The 20,869-nt window shown below is 37.0% G+C and overlaps 1 protein-coding gene across 3 annotated transcripts in view; it reads right to left on the bottom strand.

Annotated features, from left to right (window-relative positions):
• BCL2 (BCL2 apoptosis regulator) overlaps positions 1 to 20,869 on the bottom strand; it is a 141,334-nt gene that overhangs the window by 73,543 nt on the left and 46,922 nt on the right. The gene's annotated exons all lie outside the window — the stretch shown is intronic.

Consider the following 20,869-nt stretch of genomic DNA (forward strand, 5'->3'; position numbering starts at 1 on the left):
GAGCAATGAGTAATGAAGCAATGAGCTGTATCTGCATATATTGCTGGTCTCTTGTATTGCAACCGTGTATGCATGTTTGCACTAGAAACATAGGGTGAGCTGCATATGCTCTACTTGGTCACAGTATGGATCATGGACCTAGAATGGATTTCTTGTCAAAATGCATCTTCAATAAGGATTTGCTGGGGGAATCTGGGACTATTTCTCTATCGTTCTCAACATGATCTGCCTATTGTTTTGGGATGAAGAGTAGACATCCCTATTACTCACCATTTAGATATTATCGAGTTATTGTAATTCATACTCATGCATCTTTGGAAAACAAAAGAAATAGCCAATGTGAAGTTAGTGAGAAATAAAATTGAAGGTCAGGACATGAGAATATGACTACCATCTATTCCTTTCTTATGCACAGCTTCACAAATCTCAATTCCTTCAAATTGGATTTCATACCCTGTGCCCCTATCACCAGTTTAAATTACAAAGGATCAAAATGTGTTGATAAATTTTCTTAAGAATTATAATCTAGCCTATAACTGGGTTCACACATGGCCCTACAACACAATTTCTAATTACAATTTCTAGATTAAACCAACACTGATAGATTCAGACATAGCATAAAACCATAATGGCTGGATTCTCAATTTCACCAAGCCACAAACAAATATTATGCCTTAGTACTATGAGTGAATTCATATTTTCAAACTGAAAACTCTGTACTTTTCACAAATAGACAAACTTTGTAAAAATATCTATCTGCCTACAAATGCATATCAACTTTCAAACAATTAAGAGGTAGTAGAACTCTAGATTCTTGCCTTCTAGGAAGATGAGTCGAACTTCATATGTTAAAGTATTTAATATATTTACTAGAACAATACAAAAGGAATTTTCCCACTGCTGCTCACAAGCAAATGATACAGTATGTGCCTACTGGTGCTTTGGGGTCAACCCATTTTCCAAAGCACCAGAAGGCAAGACAAGATGCAATGGATGGAAACTAATCAAGGAGAGAAGCAACTTGGAATTAAGGAGAAACTTCCTAACAGTGAGAACGATTAACCGGTGGAACAGCTTGCCTTCAGAAGTTGTATGTGCTCCATTGCTGAAGGCTTTTAAGAAGAGACTGAATAGTCACTTGTCTAGAATGGTATAGGGCAGTGATGGCTAACCTTTTTACTGTTGCGTGCCAAAAGCGGAGGGAGTGGGGGGGGTTGCCTTTGTATGTGCCCACACCCATAATTCAATGCCCCCCATGCTCCACCCACTTTTGGCACGCAATGGCAAAAAGGTTACCAGAGAGCCCAGTAGGCCCTTTTTTCGCCCTCCTCAGGCTCCAGAGGCTTTCTTGGAGCCTGGGGAGGGCGAAAATGGTCTTCCCCACCCCCACCCCTCGGAGGCCCTCCAGAAGCCGGAAACGGCCCTTTTCCTGACTTCTGGTGGGCCCAGAAGGCCCGAAAATCAGCTGGCCAGTGCACGCATGCACGCTGGAGCTGAGTTAGGGCAACGCTCACGTGCCCACAGATATGGCTCCGTGTGCCACTTGTGTCACACGTGCCATAGGTTCGCCATCATGGGTATAGAGTTGATCTGTCCCTGTACCCACACACACACAAACACAGCCAGCCGAGGGTTAAGGAAACACTTTGGAACGCACCCAGGTCTTATCTCCCACTTGGCAGCGATAGACACACCATCTGCCAAATGCCTTTATTTTCACAAACAGAAAGATAAGGTACTTAACGTGCAAAAAGTCCAAGCAGAAATAATATTTCTCTCCGCAGTTCCGAACGAGGCTTTAGTGACTATCCAAGGTTTACTTTTGTTCGTCACAAGAATCACTGACCACTACCCTCTATTATATAGTCTCTGAGGTGTGGTCCAGTGACTCAGTTCTAATCCCTAGCACGCCTCCTAAGCTGCTGCAAACGTTTATCACGCCTTCGGAGGTGTGCGTCCAGGAATGATGTTTCTTCGTCACTCTGATCCGAGCCAGCTGTCTCCCTACTGATCTCCTCTCCCTCGGCCGGCACCTGAGACAATGCCAGAGGGGAGGGGCCTGGAGAGGGAGGCCTGGCTGACTCCTCTTCCTCATGCTCGGAGCTTTCTTCCTCCGATGGGACAGGCTCAGAGGGCGGGGCCACAACAAGAGTCTCCTGCTTGAGCAGGGGAAGACTTCTAAGGTCCCTTCCAACTCAGTTATTCTGGTATTCTGTGTCACAATATCAATTTGAAAATTGTATGACTCATCACAGCCATATTATTTGTGTGATGACATCATGACCCATGTCATTTTGATATCATGGCTTGATATAAATGGTGCCACCATTGCTGAACTGAAATACTATGCATTTATCCTTGAATTAGCAAAAAAAAATTATACCAGCATGAAAATTACTACTGTATTTCTGTAACATCCTTTGTAGCCAACACATATGTCAGAAACACAGAGGTCTCAGTTAAGTTGAAATCTTTTATTCACTCCATTAGAAAAGAAAAGAAACAAAAACAAGCCTCTGTTTCAACAGGTCTAAGTAGTTCTTTGCCATTAATTTAAATATTTTCTTTGAACAATTACAAACAGTGAGCGATATCACGTATAAACACTAATGACTCTTAAAGAAACTTTTGATGCTGGGTTCCCATCAATCCTTATTTTGCCTCTGTGTGTTTCCTCTCAAGAAACTACAATCATTAGACTTCTCTCCTGTGTAAGAAGGAGACAAACCTACGTTTTATATACCTTGAGGCTCTTTGAATAGTGTCAGAATAAGGAGGAGAATACTACTTCAACCCTAAAGCTATTTAAACCATTGTCTCATTTGTGGGCTGGAGAAAAGATAAAGCTAGTGTCATGGGGATACAATAGAAAAGGGCTGCTTGCCAAGGATGTTTGTGCCATGATTGTGCTGTATAGTCTACTCTAAAGGAGAAAAACTCAATATTAAACTTTTTCCCTCACCTCTGCCAAATTCTCAAAGACATGCATGGCCTATAGTCATTTTATGAAAGCAGTTACAACATTTGTTTCACATCTATGTTGTAAGAGGAACTCATAGCTCTTGTAAATAATGGGTTCCATTGCTCAATACTAAGAGTTTTTCAACAAGGAAAAATGTTCTCTGATTTATGGCTCCAGTCTCCTTGGAGGTATTCAAAATACTGTCTATTGGAAATTTTCCAGCACTGGATTTTCTTTATCAAAGATGGACTAGATGGTTGCAAAAAACCTCCTTCTAACTTAAGATTCGATTCATGTTTTTGCATCTTGATGTTATCAAATAGCCTTCTGCCTTATGTCAGAAGAAGCTTCATAAATTAGTATTATTTGGGTTCACAGGGCCTAGCTGAAGGATACAACCTGCATTATTAAAACATAGACATTGTTATCTGATGAGAGTTGATGTTTCATAGGCTTGTGGGCAGAATGATTGAAGCATTCTGTAGCTTATATAAGTCCAATATCTTTTCAGCACTCCAGAAATAACATCCATATTGATTAGCAACAGATAGCAATGTTCTGTGGCAAGACGTTGTCAACTTCACTATATAAGCTGCTTCTTGTGTGCATCTTAATGGTTTTATTGATGTAACAAGCATCTCAGAAAGAAATAACAAGCACCACATCTATCTCACCCAGACAGTGTATTTTTCAGGAAAATATAAGAAAGCTATGCAAAGCTGAACTACGTGCACCACTTTGTATGCTACTAGTAGTCTACTAGGATGACACAAATTATACTCAAAGATCATATAAGCATCTTCTAGATGGCCTAGTTGAAATATGACAAAAGGAATAAGGAGAGAACACATCTGAATTAAATAAATAACACCTATGACAATAGTTTTATTCTGCAACCATATTTATTTATTTGCATCGTTTTATTTTTTTTTAAAAAAATTATGATGTACGTCACCCAGAGTCTCTTATTGAGATGGGTGGCTATAGAAATCAAACAAATAAATATTACATAAATAGTATGACATAACAGTAGAAGAGAATTTGGGGTGCTCTTAGTTGGCTCAACAAACCGATTCACCAGATAATGAATAACTTTCAATTTTCAATTATAAAACTGCACATAAAAAGTATGTAAAACAATAAAAATACACATTAATTAATGTAATTTAAATTTAATTATTCTGGGTTTTCTTTTTATGTAAACAACCCTGACATAAATGCCTTAAACAAATGCATAGGAAATTAAACAGACTATAATCCAGCTAAAATCAAGTGTTATAAAACTAAAAGTTCTATGAAATCAAATTGCTTTCTGATTTAAGTATCTTATTTATTAAATATAATGCTTGGTTACGTAATGGCAGAATTTAAAAATTAAACAGCGAAAACTGCCAAGACTAAAATTTACTGAATAAAAATAAAATATAAAAATAATCTTTCTACAAATTTGTTTTGTTCCTTTAAATAAATAAATAAATTCAAATCTAATTTATTGTTAAGATCAAAGATCAGAAACACTAAAATAAGTTTTAAAAAGAGGATAAAATTAAGGTAATTAAATTAATATAATTAATAAAACAAGATTGGAAAATGTACCACATTTTTACTGCCGCCACACAAATTTTGACTCCTGGGTTATTAATAATAGCACAGTTGGAATCTGATGGAAAATTGATGCAGTATTCTTCTATCTTTCCTAGGATGTATTGTGGCAGAGAAGAATGAGTGAGGGAGTAAATAAATAAATAAACAAACCAACAAATGTATGTATGTGGTGGCCATCACTACAACTGCTAATGGTGAATTGTGTATAAATTTATTTATTTATTTATTTATTTATTTATTTATTTATTTATTTATTTATTTATTTATTTATTTATTTATTTATTTATTATTTCGATTTATATGCCGCCCTTCTCCAGAGACTCAGGGCGGCTTATAATGCATTAAGCAATAGCCTTCATACTTTTGTATATACCTGCTTAGTAGGGCTTTCGGCCCCCCCAAGCGGTGTTCTTTTTTTATACAAAGTCAGCTTATTGCTCCCACAATCCTCATTTTACCTACCTCGAAAGGATGGAAAGCTGAGTCAACCTTGAGCCTGGTGAAATTTGAACTTGCAGTAATTGCAGGCAGCTGGTGCTATTTAATAGCACTTTAGTCTCCTGTGCCACCAAAGCTCTTGGTGTTATGTCAGCCCAATTGCTTTATCTATAACTTCTTGCAGTCTTGCAGTTTTTTAATGCAAAAATACTTGTAAGGGGAAAATTTGGGCCCAAAATAGTGGGACTCAAATCTAAAAAAAACCCAGAGGGCAGTTGATTGAGATGCACTATGGTTTATTGAACAGATGTGGCAAAGGTTGAGGGAATAAATGAACATTTATATCAAAGTTTTCCCAACTGATGCTATGCTAATTGGGGAATTCTGGAATCTGGAGTTTACATAACAAGTCAGCAAAGATAATAAAGAGGAACTGGCAGTCTCTGCAAAGGTATTCCAAACAAACTATGTGTATTTCTGTTTATTATAAATAACATTAATCACTTGTTAGCTATTGATTTTACTCCAAGTCATGTAAGCATACATAGTACATTGTTGAGAGATTAAGTTCTGTTGGTTGTGTTCCAGTTCAGATTATCATCCTATTTTCGCTAGAATAACTATTCTATATTGGTTTTGCATTATAGATTTCAGGCAGGCCTTTAAAGACAGTATGACTTTTATACTTCCACGCTTAGGGAGGGGATTCTTTTTCCGCTCACAGTATGATTGTATATGGTGCTAAAGTCAAGCCACATGAAAGCCAGAAGAAATCCTACATATGTGAATCCACGTTTAACCGAGGAGGGGAAACACACTTCAGATTTTTATTACGTGAACTTTATTGGAACATTCCCTTCATTTAGAAGAGAATCTGGATTTAGTTACAGTGCTGCTGACTCCCATATGTTTTCTTATTGTTAAGATTATCCTTCCCTTACTTGATAGTTTTAAAAAAAAATGAAGATCACCTTTTGCTATAGATGTGAGACATCAAATACTTGGGCTTCAGGTATTCTAGCAAAAATAGATTACAAGATGTGTTTGTTATGCCTTGAAAGTGCTTTATGGCAGCTGCCCCCAATGTTTTGGGCACCAGGGACCAGTTCCATGGAGAAAGGTTTTTCCATGGATTGGCGTGGTTTCATGTGCTGCCTGCATTCAGTGGATGGGCTTCGCTTCTTTGTGCAGTCCAGTTGCTGGCATGCCATGGACCACTTGGTTTAGGGTTTCTCCTGGCCTGATGTGGCTGCCTACCTTTCTGTAAAATTAGGCATCATTAGTGTAGATACAATTATCTAAAGTATTGTTGAAACTAATATTTGATGCCTCCTTTCTTGTAGAAATCATATTTTGATTGCAATCTTTTTCGATGTTCACCTACACATTCAAGCAGCTTTATACAGGTAGTCCTCAATTTATGACCACAATGGAGAAATTTGTTAAATGAATTTTGCCCCATTTTACAACTTGTCTTGCCACATTTGTTAAGTGAGTCACTGAAGTTGTTAAATTAGTAGCACGGTTGTTAAGGGAATCTGCCTTCCCCATTGACATTGCTCATGAGAAGGTTGGAAAAGTTGATCACAGGACACTGCAACCATCATAAATAGGAACCAGCTGTAAATCACATGACCATGGGGAGGCTGCAACAGTCATAAGTGTGAAAAATGGTCACGAATCACTTTTTGCAGTGCTGTTTTAACTTCGAGTGGTCACTAAATGAATTGTTGTAAGTTGAGGACTTCCTGTATTTTTATATCTGCAAGTCATGTTCTGCTTATGTACCCTAACAACATTTTTAACAAACATCCAAATAAACCTTGATGCTGTAAGCTTTATGTTTACAGCACAAACTATTTTCCAGGTTATACAATGAAAAGCAACAGATGAAAATTTGAAAGTTCATTGCACTGAAGAACTAAATATCTATGGCACCTCATGTATACCATGATATAAACCAGACTTCTCCATTTTTTTCGGCTTTGCGGACCGTGGGGGAGGGGTGATGGTTCCATGCATAGGATGGGCAAGCATGCATAGCTCCATCTGCACGAGCGGCAGGCATGCATGCCTGCTGCACATGTGAGTGGTGATACCCGTGCACTTGCCTGCCAGTTCTGCGGTCCAGTTCCAAAAGGCTCAAGGCCTGGTAGTGGGTGGTGGCCTGGGAGTTGTGGACCCCTGATATAAACAATGAATTGTGGTAGCTATTGGCAGCCAATCGTTACCAGGTGACTTTCAATAGAGAGAGATTTTGATACTATCATTAAGATCTATAAGTGGTCACTAAGAGTTGAAAATTGTTTGATGGCACATAACCAATCGGATATACTATCAGCTTCTATACTTATTTATTCCACCAAGCCGGCCTAGCCTAAATGGTTCTTAATTAGGATTTTAAATTTTATGAACTTGGTGGTTTTAAATTGGGAAGCTAATGATTTAATTCTTTTTAATTATCTTAACTTTTGTATTTGTATGTTTTTTAATTTTGGCTGTTCACCGCCCTGAGTCCCTTCTGGGAGAAGGGCGGTATACAAATTAAATAAATAAATAAATAATAAATAAATATACCAGTGGTGGGTTGCCCCCGGTTCGCACTGGTTCTATAGAACCGGTAGTAAAACTGGCAGGAGGCTCCGCCCACCAACTCCGACATCATCAGAACGCTTCTGCGCATGTGCGCAGCCCCGTTGCGAACTGGTAGTAAAGGTAAGTAGAACCCACCCCTATTCTATACCTATCACAACCAGCCATTAAGGACAATATCTGGAGGGCATCAAATTAGGGAAGGGCAGACTAAAGTTTTATACTTTATATAAGGAAAGTTGTTAAATGTTAATAAGTGAACAGCTGAAAAGATTTACATAGCATCGTTTCTCAAAGTGAAGTATAAAGTAATCCCTAAAGAATGGTGAGGGACAGTGAAAGAATAGGAAATCTGTCACTGTTGGCCAAACTGATGGTGGGTTTTGCCAAAAACTCTACCCAGCTGTTGTTTTTGTTTTCATGGTTTTTTCCACCTCTTATTTCAATGGGGAAGGCATATTCTTGTTAACTCCAAGTTGATGTAGATAATGGCTTCTTTTGTACCAATAAAGGATAATATCTGTATCTCAGGGTTGAAATAAGGGGTCTTTGGTGCGTCTCTTGAGCTTGGTTGTTTTCTTGCAGATGATTACCCAAACTAGGTAACATCATCAGGGCTAGCAAGGAGTGGGGTTTGCTCTCAATTTATATTCTAGTGGTTTGCCCTGCCAATGTTGGTAGGGTGATCTTAAAGGTTCTTTGGTTGGGCTGTTTATTGTTGACTTGTTTCTTGATTGGGGTATTGTTTTACTTGATTGTTGGTCTGATACTAATCTTGGAATTAATCAATGCCCATCTGGGTGTTGATTGCTGGTGGTGTGGTGCATAGGTCTTTTTGTTCCATTTTGGCTTGTTCATTGTCTCTTTTGCATTGCTTATATATGTTGTTTACGTCTATGTGTCTATTAATGGCTAATTTGTCAGAATGCCAGGCTACTTACACATTCCCTAGTTTTTGTTTTTGTTTTTGTAATTTTTTTTGTAATTTTTTCAAACATAAACATAAATCCCCCCCCCCCCAAGAACGAAGTCTTGGTCCGGTCACAAATGGTTATACTAGGTATAACTATATACTAGATGAATGGTGTTACCTAGTTTGGGTAATGAAATGTGTGCAAGAAAAGAACCAAGCTCGGAGAGCTCCAAAGGCTTCTTTTATGGGAGTTTATCATAAAATGAATTAGTTTGAATTCTAAAACCATAGATTATCTTCAACCCTATCACTACCAAATCTGGTTTGAAGCCTATTATTGATACTGCCAGCTACAGATCTGCATCTGGGAAACTTTTCATACACAGATCAGGAGCTCTCAGGAAAGATATCAAGCAACTGAGTGACGGTTCTGTATTCTAATAACCCTCCAGTTAGGGGATTGTGGGTCTATTTTTATTATAGTGTAATATAAATTCATGGAAAGCATTAATCTTTTGTAGGCTAGGAAGGGTTTCCTTTGGAATTCATCTAGAGTAGATACAAATTACTTATCCCCAAAGGAACCCACTCATCCTCACATGATTTAAAGAAACATCTTATCTGAGGAACAAAATACAATTTTCATTATTGGATGTATTTCTTCTCTATACCACGGATGGGAAAAAGGTGTCAGAAAATTTGCAATAATAATAATAATAATAATAACAACAACAACAACAACAACAACAACAATAAATCTCCCATTTATTGCATGTTTGTAGCTCACTAGATAGCTATACCTTTGGGATACATAATTTAGACTGCAAGTATAGTACATAGACATCTCTATGTGGTCCGCAAGGATTGAGCTTAAATTTTAACTTTATTGAGCAGGGAGTTGGATGAAATAATCATGTCCAACAGTATGATTCCACAATTTCAGTAAAAAGTTATAGTATATATTTCAATTAAACTTTTCCACTGAGATTAAGAGATCTTTAAAGTTTCTACTTTGGTAGTACTAATATGAAAAATAATGTTCTCTATAAAATTAACACTAGTACCACTGACGTGAAAATCAAAATTGGACTACAAAGAGAAATCTTATTCCAAAATATCCAGATATTTTATGTGCGTCACCCTCTTTCTCTCTCTCTCTCTCTCTCTCTCTCTCTCTCTCTCTCTGTGTGTGTGTGTGTGTGTATGTGTGTAGGTAGTTCCTGCCCCAAAGACCTAGCTCAACAAAGATAGAGCGCTTTCAATAATAATGGAATTTGCACACATAGAAATGAAAAATGGAAGCCAAGAAGAACTGAACCCTGGCCTGGAAGAACTGAAAAGAACACCTCTTTAAGATTTAAATACTCCTGAACTATCAAACAGCAGCTGGTCAACTGGACTCTCTAGGATTTTACTCAGAAAAGCTTGGTTCCTAGAATTCCTTTGATCAAGAAGCAGGGATCAGAGGTGTTTACATTCTACCCTTGGTACTATTCTCTTGATATAAACAGTAAAAATCATACTGAAATGGAAGAAAATACATTTAACGTTTATTTATTTATTGGAATTTGTCAAACAAAAATGAGAGCAAGAATAAAAGAATAAAAATACAATAACTGGGACGATAGGCACGTTAGTGCACTTATGCACGCCCCCTCTACTGACCACTTAAGGTCCACGGAAATTAATTTGTGACTGGAACTGTGAAAATTTGTAGCTGAAACAACTGAATCAGGTAGAGCATTCCAGACTTCGACAACTCTATTACAGAAATCATATTTCTTACAGTTAAGTTTAGAACGATTTACACTGAGTTCAAAGCGATTGTTAGAGCGCGTATTATTGTGATTAAAACAAAAAAAGTCATTTACAGGTAAAACATTACTATGTATAATTTTGTATGCAATACCCAGGTCTGACTGCAAGTGACGCAGTTCTAAGTTATCCAAACCGAGAATTTTGAGCCTAGTAGCATGGGGAATTCTATTGTGTACAGAAGAGTGCAAAACTTTTCTCGTGAAATACTTCTGAACCCGCTCAATTGTACTGATGTCAGATATACTGTCCAAACAGTTGAACAATATTCTAAGATTGGTCTAGCATAAATTAATGAAATAAACATTCATTGATGCTAGCAGAAAACTTCCTCCTAAACTTAAATATTCCTCATGGAATGTAATGAGGATGTGAGTACACTTAGTAGAATGTACCCATGTAAAAGGAATCCACAAATAAGACTATAAAGTTCTTTGCAAAACCCGCACAAATGTCATTTCTAAATAGTCACCTCATTGCTTTGACTGTAAATAGATTTCATTTGCTATAGATTTTCTTTTCTTTTTTCTTTTTTGCTAACCAACTCTCTATTGGAAGCACAGCTTTTTTTCATCACATGTACATTTTTATGTATTGCCATAGTACTTGGATTCCATACTCTCTTTTTTTGGCATTGTTGTGTTTTAAATTACCACATTTCCATGGAAAGATACAAAGATCCAAAGTTATGGAATTCCTCCCACACTTCCTTCCTTTGGCGAGCAGGAGCAAACAAGTGACTGTACAAGTGACTGTATGCCACTGTACACCACCCTTTCCATATGATTTGTTTCACAATTCTGTCTTTTATGCTCTTGGTGTCCGTGCCTTTTCTGTGATGTTCCCTGCAACACCATTTTCCCTCATCTCAGTTTTATTGTATCTCTTTCTTTTCCCCTTTTATTGCTTCCATTTATTTTCTCTTCCAGACCTATTTCATTAGTAAAGCTTTTTTTTAGAGGCCATATTATTCTGTATCACTATTGTTCATCATTTGCAGCCCTGAGTCCTTTCTTAAACTCAGCTGTTGAACCAAATCTAGTCTGCTTAATAATGATGTAAACATCCAAGGACAACAATGTTGATGTTTTCTATATTCTGAATTCATTTGGCATTAATAAAAATAACCATGTGGGAGCAGCATCAAGCAGTCTCGGATAGAAGACCTCATCGATAGAGGTAGATTTCAAAAATAAATGTATAAATCTCTCCATAATGTATTATCCAACTGTATTTGCATTTCCTCTTCCAGTATTATACGCACAGCCACCTCCTCCAGACAGTGGCTTGGGCCTAGAACAATATTTTACCATAAAACTGATCTATTCCTTTATTTATTCTCTGCATCGTCTCCTGCACAGGGTTTCAGCACATAGCAGAAATCTCAATGCCAAATTTTCTCTGCTACAGACACTCATGATGTGTTTGTGGATGACCAGTTCTTCACTGATGTAACCGCATGACTTAGGGCGTGCAGAGCTTGCTCACTGCTGCTTCTGTGTCATCCAGTTGTGGCCATAGATACCAACTGGGCAAATCAGAGAAAGTGATCCTATGCCCCTTGACATCCCTCCCGGGTAAATCAGACAGGAAACACAACTAAAGATGAATTGTTCTACTTTATTGTAAGACTGCATCAACAGAATCTTTCAAGTCTGAAAGTACAACTTCCCACTGCCACTTTTAATTGCTTGATTCATTAGGACAGGTCCTTCCTAGGTTTCTTTGACCCATTGGGGGCTCCTGTCTCTTTTGTCTGATTGTTTCCTAGGCAGCATCTCTTCCCCTCATTCTTCAAGGTCATCCACACATTCCATAACAGAAGACTGGAAGAAGGCCATTCATTATAGGTCAATTTTTAAAGAGTGGTCTAGGACAGCGGTCTCCAACCTTGGCAACTTTAAGACTTGTGGGCTTCAACTCTCAGAATTCCTCAGAATTCTGGGAGTTGAAGTCCACAAGTCTTAAAGTTGCCAAGGTTGGAGAACCCTGGTCTAGGACGTCCTCTTACTTTCATAACTGTTTTGGATTAGCTAGGGAGAATATCCTTAAACCTAAAATTAAGAAGCCCACGGAAAGCCAGTTTTTACTGAAAACATACCAATATGGCTTTAGCAAAGGTATCTGTTGTCTGATTAAGTTTTCAAAAGTTTTCAACTGTGCACATAGTTTTAGAGGACAACACTAGGAAAGAGACAAAAGGTTCGAAGTAACTATGATTTGGACCAGTGGTGGGTTTCAAAATTTTTTACTACTGGTTCTATGGGCGTGGCTTGGTGGGCGTGGCAGGGGAAGGATACTATAAAATCTCCATTCCCACCCCACTCCAAGGGAAGATTACTGCAAAATCCCCATTTCCTCCCAATCAGCTGGGACGTGGGAGGCAGAGAATAGATGGGTGCGGGGCCAGTCAGAATTTTTACTACCGGTTCTCCGAACTACTCAAAATTTCCGCTACCGGTTCTCCAGAACTGGTCAGAACCTGCTGAAACCCACCTCTGATTTGGACGACATTAATATCAGATCACAAGAAAATAGCTAGTATGAAAGCACCTGAACATCTAATGTTAGATGTGGGTCACATTTCAATATAAGTCCACAATCCCTGTATTTGCTATTAGGAAAATAAATTATAATAAAATCTAGGTATGTTCCAGGACCAGCATCTCAGCTTTCCAGAAACTGATATCGAATAAAGTATTCATGTATTTCTGTGTTGGTAACTAGGGATAATATATTTACTTTAACTAATTAAAGCTTTTTACCATTATGGCTTACATATTGTGATTATGTAAAATGGAATAGCGCTTTAGTATTCTATTCTATTACACATTTTTACGCAATACAGAAATGCTATGGAAGATTTGCAGATGAAGATCAATGTCTGCCTCTCCTTAAATTCCATAAATGGGGCTGAGGGACTTCATAAGAAAAGTCACAGCACTATAGCGGCTAGCATAAAAAGTGGCATTGGTTCACAACCTGAACTAATCAAAGCTTTTCCATCCTGTCTTTGATGACATTCCTGTTTTACCTTTTAAAGTAATTTATGAGACATAAATTTAACTAGCATTTACTTAAGTTCCACCTTTTCTCCAGACAGTCCAGAGCACCAAGCCTAGTTTTCTATTTGGTTTTTACATCAAGCTTGTAAGATTGAGAAATAGCGTTGGACTTCAGATGAACCTTACAGATATGCAGGAATTTTAATTCAGCCCTGCCACCATTTTATAGCAGAGTAACTAAAAACTGGAAATGGGCTTTACACATTATTCATTATTTAATGAAGCATTAAATAAAGACTGAAGGAAGCTTGAGCAACTGCATGATAGGGTGTTGTAGTTGACCAAGTGGGAATGACCAGCAGAATCAAATTAAAATGTCACAAAACTTTAATTTTACATACAAGAGCACCACGTAATTGCATTTTTAAACCAATTTCAGGGCCCAGTATTCTAAGGCAGCTTCATTCCTCAGTGATTATTGCCAGAAAAGATAAATTTGGTATCCTTTTCATGTCTGCTTCTGTCTGCTTCCAGAAACCTGTACTATAATCAGTCAGCTAGGCAGGTTATTAGAAGATAAGTACATTTTCTTCTCTTCTGGTCAAACAATATTCCCACTGAATTACTGCTACTAAATAAAAAACATTCTCATTTGATATGAAGTAAATTGCATAATCTATTAGACTATTAAACATGCATGCTTAAAAGCTCCTCTTGAAAATGCAATACAACATACCTTTCTGAATGCAAACAATCTAAAGTGAAATTAGATTTAAGTTTAAATGAAATTTATAAAACTATTTTTAGATAAGAATATGCAACTCTTTAACAGCCACCTGACTTATAGTATACCAGGAACAGGTGGTGTAACCTGGTCACATCTGGGATAATACTCTATGCATAACAAAACACCTATCATATTACACCAACAACCCACTGATTTCAATGCTCTTACTTAGCAATGGTGTTGTGTATAATACTTATGGGAAAATTTAGCCAGGGATTACAGATAGAAAACAAAATAAAGACTCCTTCAAATTGATCCCACTTCCTGAACATTATATGGGAATGGCCTTGGTCATGTGATTTGGGACAACAATATACGGGCTGCCATTGCTGCTGCTGCTGCTCCTCCTCTTCCTTCCATTTTTTATTTTCCAGTTTATCCTAGCATTTTACAGTCATCCTCCATCTATGAATTAACCAGATAAACAAATACACGCATATAAACACATCCTACCAGGGACTGTAGATTACTGTATATCTCAATTCTATTCCTCAGTGGCTAATCTTTCTCTAAAGCATTCTTCAAAATATAATCTTAGTAGATTAATTTCTGAATAATTACAGCCTAACACTGTAATGTCTAATAGTGAATGAATTAGATCTTAGATGATATACAGAAATGATTAACCGCAGGCAGAATTGCTTACTTTTGACTTAACCTGCTCTTGGGTGTTAACATTTCAGGCTAATGGTTTTTTTAAAATTGATGGTAGGATATTTAACCAAGAGAACTACTTGCTAGTAATTAATTCTACCTGGTTTATCAAATGGCAAATGGAATGTTCACCCATCAATACAGGTATTATCCTTAGCAGAGCGAAGCAACTGATTTACAGGTAGTTCTGAACATAAGAACATAATGGACCCTGGGATTTCCATCATGAGAGTTATAAGTGAATGCACCCATGTGATCAGACCCAATTTTATGCTTTTTTTAGTGGTAGTCATTAAGTGAACACCACAATTGTTAAGTAAATCAATGTATTTTGCCAGTAAGCCTTCTGGCAAGTATTTGATATGCAGTCATATGACTGTGGGGGGTATGTACAGCTGTTGGAACTCTGGAATTGGGTAGCTTTTAGGAAGGTCAGTCATAAACTTCGACCAGTTGTTAAACAAGGATAAGTTATTCATAGCAGATTCTTGTGAGTGCTTACTAGTAGCAGTTTCTTAGCTTACGTTTCATGAAGGTTTTTTTAATAAATAAATAAGTTATACTGATCTGGTTAACTTTTTCTCTCTGCTGTTGAATTCAAGAATGCAATATTAGAAATGCTTACAAATTTTTTTTTCCAATATGACCCGTGAAAATCCACTAAAGGGCCCCTGGTACATTAGAATTACTGTTTGTGAAAGAGACTTGAATTTAAAACACAACTATTTAAATATAAAATTTTCCAGAAAATTTTTACAGAAAGATGTCCATAGTTGCTTGGTGAATGAAAAAGGATATAGAACAGGATACAATCTGAAGCTGATTTCACAAACATTTTCCTGAGTTGGATCTGGCATTTAGAACATTTTTCTTACTTTTCTGCCTCAGGCAGAATCAAGTAAAGGACAATGGAGCAATTTACAAGACTATTTTAATGTGAGGATTCCAAGATGAAAACTCCAAGAATCAACATGTTAATGGACCCTGACTTAAAAAAATCTGGGAAAGGTCCTATTAGTACTCAACTGTACTCTATGGAATTGCAAGTTTTTCTTTTCTTATTTTCCCTGCTTCTCTTTTTAATTTGGAGGACTGGCCTGACCACTAAATGTTTTCCAATATAATGCAATTATTTTATTGCAAACTATAAATATTTTTGTGCATGACATCAGTGCTGTATGTTTTCTGCTAGCAGTTAGATTTTTTTAATTAGGATGAGGTCTTTGATACTTGGAAAAAACATTCAATCTCTTTCAGTGTATTCCTCTTTTCTAACAATAGACTATTTATTTTTTGTTGCTTACTGTCCTTGAAAATTGGCCTCCAGATCAGATTATCATGGTAAAAGAAAATAAAGCATCTAAAAACCATTATGAATCATTTTTAGATATATTTTTCACTTTCTTTTTTTTACAACTTTACATATAATTTTACATTTCCAGGTCAGAATGGCAAGAATGTTTAATCAGAAGGGCGAGAAAAGTAATAATTCTTTTTTTAAAAAAGTAGCGATTGTTACTCTGAACCAAAATTATTTATGGTTATTTCTGCAAGATGCTAGTTATAAACAAAATAAAATGTTTTCTATAGCTTTGTTCCCAAAGAAATCAGTGGCAAAACATTCTAAATTCCACATGAATGGTGACAGATTAATGTGTCACCAGATTTATATGATAACTTCTGTTGTGCAAGCTGCATTGCTTTCCAGGTGCAATTCAAGGTGCCATCTGCCATCTCTAAAACCATGTTATCTGAAGGATTGCCTTCCCCTAAGGACATCAGATTAGATAAAGTAAGCACAAGGCACTCTGGGGTCTAGGACAACTTGTTGTGGTCAACTCATAATGGCCAATTCATCACGGCCAACTCACTGAGAGACAACTTGCCACAGCCAACTCACCATGGAACAATTTGCCACAGGACAAGAGTTATACTAATATCAAAGAAATGGTGGAATAAAATCATTAAAAAAAAGGATGCAAAAGGAAGGATAAAATGAAATGTGAATGACAAACATTAAAATATTTTGAATTATTTTGAATAATAATATTGAATTGTTGAATTGTCCTGCAGCAAGTTGTCCCATGGTGAGTTGGCCGTGGTGAGTCGGCCATGGCGAGATGGCCATAGCAAGCTGTCCCATTCTGCATCCTTGGTCCCTTCCCCTAAATATTGCCATCTGATGGAAGCTAGGAAGTATGCCTTTTCAGCAGCAACCCCTACCCTACGGACCACCCTTCCCCTGGAAGTATGGCGGGCATCTACTCTCCTAGACTTCCGTAAAGTTTTGAGGACCTGACTTTTCCTCCAAGAGCTCAGCTAAATTTAGATGGCTATACATCAGAAGTTTGACTTGGCATCAGGTTTTCATGTGTTCAGTTTTATAGTTTTAATAGAGCTTTTATGCTGTTTTAACTTTTTATTGGGAGCTACGCAGAATTAATTTTAAGAAGGGTGGCTATATAAATCTTATAAATAAATGTGTTTTCCCGTCACATTGTTATAAGAATCATATGAATGTAGTGATGACGAATGAGTAAATATACCCACTGAAGAGCTTGATCGTCTTAGCTTCAATACAATCCTCTCATAATTATCTTCAAGAGGCATTGCACCATTTCCTACATGTCACCTCCCTCTAATGAATGAGAAATGTACTGTACATGAATAAGGATGTAGTGGATTGTCCCCAAGGTGCTTTTTCAAGAGGCAACTGGACTTTCTGGTTCTTTCTTTTGCTTCTCTTCCAAGAAGCTTCTTCAGCTCTGATTGGATAGTGGGGAAACCATCAAAGAAACTTTTCAAAGAAAAACAAGAAAGTCCAGTTGCCTCTTGAAAAAGCACCTTGGGGACAACCATGACCTGGATGACTGAAAATCTCCATAGAGACACAGTGAATTGTTCCTGAGATCATATGGGGAAACCAGTGTTTTACTGCTTAAGTTCTAAGTGGGAAAAGAAAGTTTGATACAACAAAAAGTTTAACATTTTGGTACTTTCCTAGACACATAATATAGCACAAGAATCTAATAAGAAATTATGTCAATGGAAATAAAAAAGAAATGAGGAAAAGTCCCAATTAAAGTACCAGTAAAATATATGCTCTATGACCACACAGCCATACCAGGGGATGTCCCATAACAAATATATATCTGCAATTTTTGACTGCTCCTTTGAAGTTACAGTATATCATTTATCACACTAAACACTAACATGCATGAAAAAAATGAACAAATTAAGAGTCAAAGTGAATCAGTGAGGAAAACAGTGTGTTGACATAAAAATTTAACCTTTTTATATTAAATCCACTAGTGCCGGTAACTGCTCATTTTGGTAGAACTTTGAAAAATATGCACATAGATCTGCAACATATACATAAACTATTATTCTAGTTCATTAATTTTTTTCTCTCCTGGATGGAACCAACAAGTTTATTACTTTTTTCAGCCTTGGATGAGAATGGAAAATATTTTGTAGGAAGTGTTGTTCTCTTCTCCTCTCTCAAAAACAGATTTCAAAAGCTTCATTTTAAAGTGGTGGCCAAATTACATTAATGCATGAAATAGTATCTAAGAGGTTTTAATAGTTCCAGGAAAACTAGATGGCAAAAGCTGTTATGGAATAGGCAGATGTACAGCACTGATAAATTATTTAATATTTTTATTTTTGAATTTTGAAGAGGTTAGAAAGTTTAAACTGTCTGGTTCACCATCTATATTTTCCACAAATAAGTTTAAAATAGTACATTAAATGACAGTGATTAATCTGGCTGGAAGCAATATCCAGCAGTATCCAGACATTCTATTTATTGGTGTTTTGATTAATTTATGATAGAACATTCAAACCCAAACAAAATGCTTTTATTTTCAGGAAAAGAGAGATTTTCTGTCTTGAGTTATTTTTGAGAGGAGAGGAGAGGAGAGGAGAGAGGAGACAGAGACAGACAGACAGACAGACAGACAGACAGACAGACAGACATAAAAGCAACCTGTTACTTTTTATTATATTGAAAATAAATTATTGGATAATTCCTTTAGCATGTCGCTACTGTCAAAATATGTCCATTCACTTTTATCTATCTATTTATTTATTTATTTTAATTTGATTTATATGCCACCCTTCTCTGGAGGCTCAGGGCGGCTTACAATGCGTTAAGCAATAGCCTTCATACTTTTGTATATTTATACAAAGTCAGCTTATTGCCCCCACAACTGGGTCCTCAATTTACCTACCTTAGAAAGGATGGAAGGCTGAGTCAACCTTGAGCCTGATAATTGCAGACAGCTGGTGTTAATCACAATGCTATCAGTCTGCTGAGCCACCAGGCCCTTAGTGAACATTTGAAGTTATTATGTCACTGAAAAAAGTGACTTATGATTGGTACTCGCATTAATGACAGTCATAGCACCCTTATGATCACATGAGCAAAATTGGGGCATGTATTTACAATGGTTGCATGTGATCGCCATTTGCAATATTTCTTAAACTTATTTCCCAAAGTTATCCATAGTTAGTGATGACCTTAAAGCAATGGATGAAACTTAGCTTCTTCTTCCCACCTAATGTCCCCCTTTACTGATGGATTTGGATTCCCACTCTCCCACAAAGTTTTAAGGTGTAAGCTTAGCAGGCCAATGTCTTCTCTTTGTGTTTATCATCTAACCTACAAATGGTCTTTAGTTTCTATAGAACAGTGTTTTCAAACTCAACAACTTGAAGCCCCATGGACTTTAATTTCCAGCCAGTAGACCAACCCCTGACATTATCAACCTTGGAAGACAAGGCATCAAACCCTATTAGATAATCAAGATCCTTTTGGCCAACTGATTGGAGAATGCAAAGACATAACTCATTCAGTGTCCTGTTTCTTGAGGTACATGGAATAGCTACCGGAGCAATAGAAATCCCTCACCTTTGCTCTACATGGAAAGAATTAAAAATAAATTGTTCCCCTTTATGTTTTTAGTACATGCTGTATGTAACTGGCTAACAATGGAGGTATGAATATGAGAGTAAGTATTCAAGACAAAATTCCTCTTCCATACAAATTTATACTGAACACCTTAATAATGCTATGAGCCTATGATTCTCCAGCCAGGCACTCTTCTACAGGCTGTAACCAGGGATGTAGGTTACAAACTACAATTTCTACATGTGTGGACAGAGTAGATCAGGAAGATAATATCTCACTAAACCCACAGAGCAGGATATAATCAGAGGCTAGAGTTTCTGACATGCTACATAGGTAAGCAAATAAAATCAAATAGGATTATTAAACCTGATTAGAAGAATCAAGATTGGATTCATGTATGTATCTGCCTGTCAAATCTATTAAAAAGATTTAAGTTCAAGCAGCCAGAGGAAGTTCCCTCGAATGGGAAAATGTCACTCTCCAATCTTCTAGAACTGTAGCATCACAAATGTGAACTGCACTGTACTGCCGGGAAAATAAATTCTTTAACTATTGCAGGAACATGGCACTGTCACATTATGGTTACATCAGTGCAACTATGGGTGGATGAGCCCACAACAAAAATGCAACAGCTAGTTCTCAATGGGATAGCTTTTCTGAATCTGGTGCCTTCCAAGATGTGTCACCTACAAATTTCATGGCCAATAGGTTCAATTATAAGGAAGTACCACATGGGGAAAACTTCACTTAGAACTTCTAATAAGCTTACCATGTCCTAAAATAAATATTTATGCTAGGTACCCACATGTTTATTTTAACACTGTTAACAGTCATACTACCAATATATTATGCTTGGTACAGTGGAACTTCATACCAGGTCTAACTGCTGTGGAAAGAAAAAGTTAATGTTTAAATTATTGCTTGATGTAAAAAGATGTGTTGTTACATGCTGAACAGAATTTAAAACAGGACTGTTCTTGATTTGTGGCTTGCATACACAACCGCCAGGTTTTATGTGGAGAATTTAGATTTGGTTCTCCAGAATTAGATGGAATGGCCAATAAAACTACACTGAAAAACTGTTTCGGTGACAATGAGTTTCAGTTTCAAGGCTGAAAAATGCTGAAGTCAAGTCAGGGCTGCAATAGTCCAGCGGAACTCCCCAATCCAAGTTACCACAATATGG

This window comes from Pantherophis guttatus, chromosome 3, assembly GCF_059756535.1.
Source record: "Pantherophis guttatus breed Tessera chromosome 3, ASM5975653v1, whole genome shotgun sequence".
NCBI lineage: Eukaryota > Metazoa > Chordata > Lepidosauria > Squamata > Colubridae > Pantherophis > Pantherophis guttatus.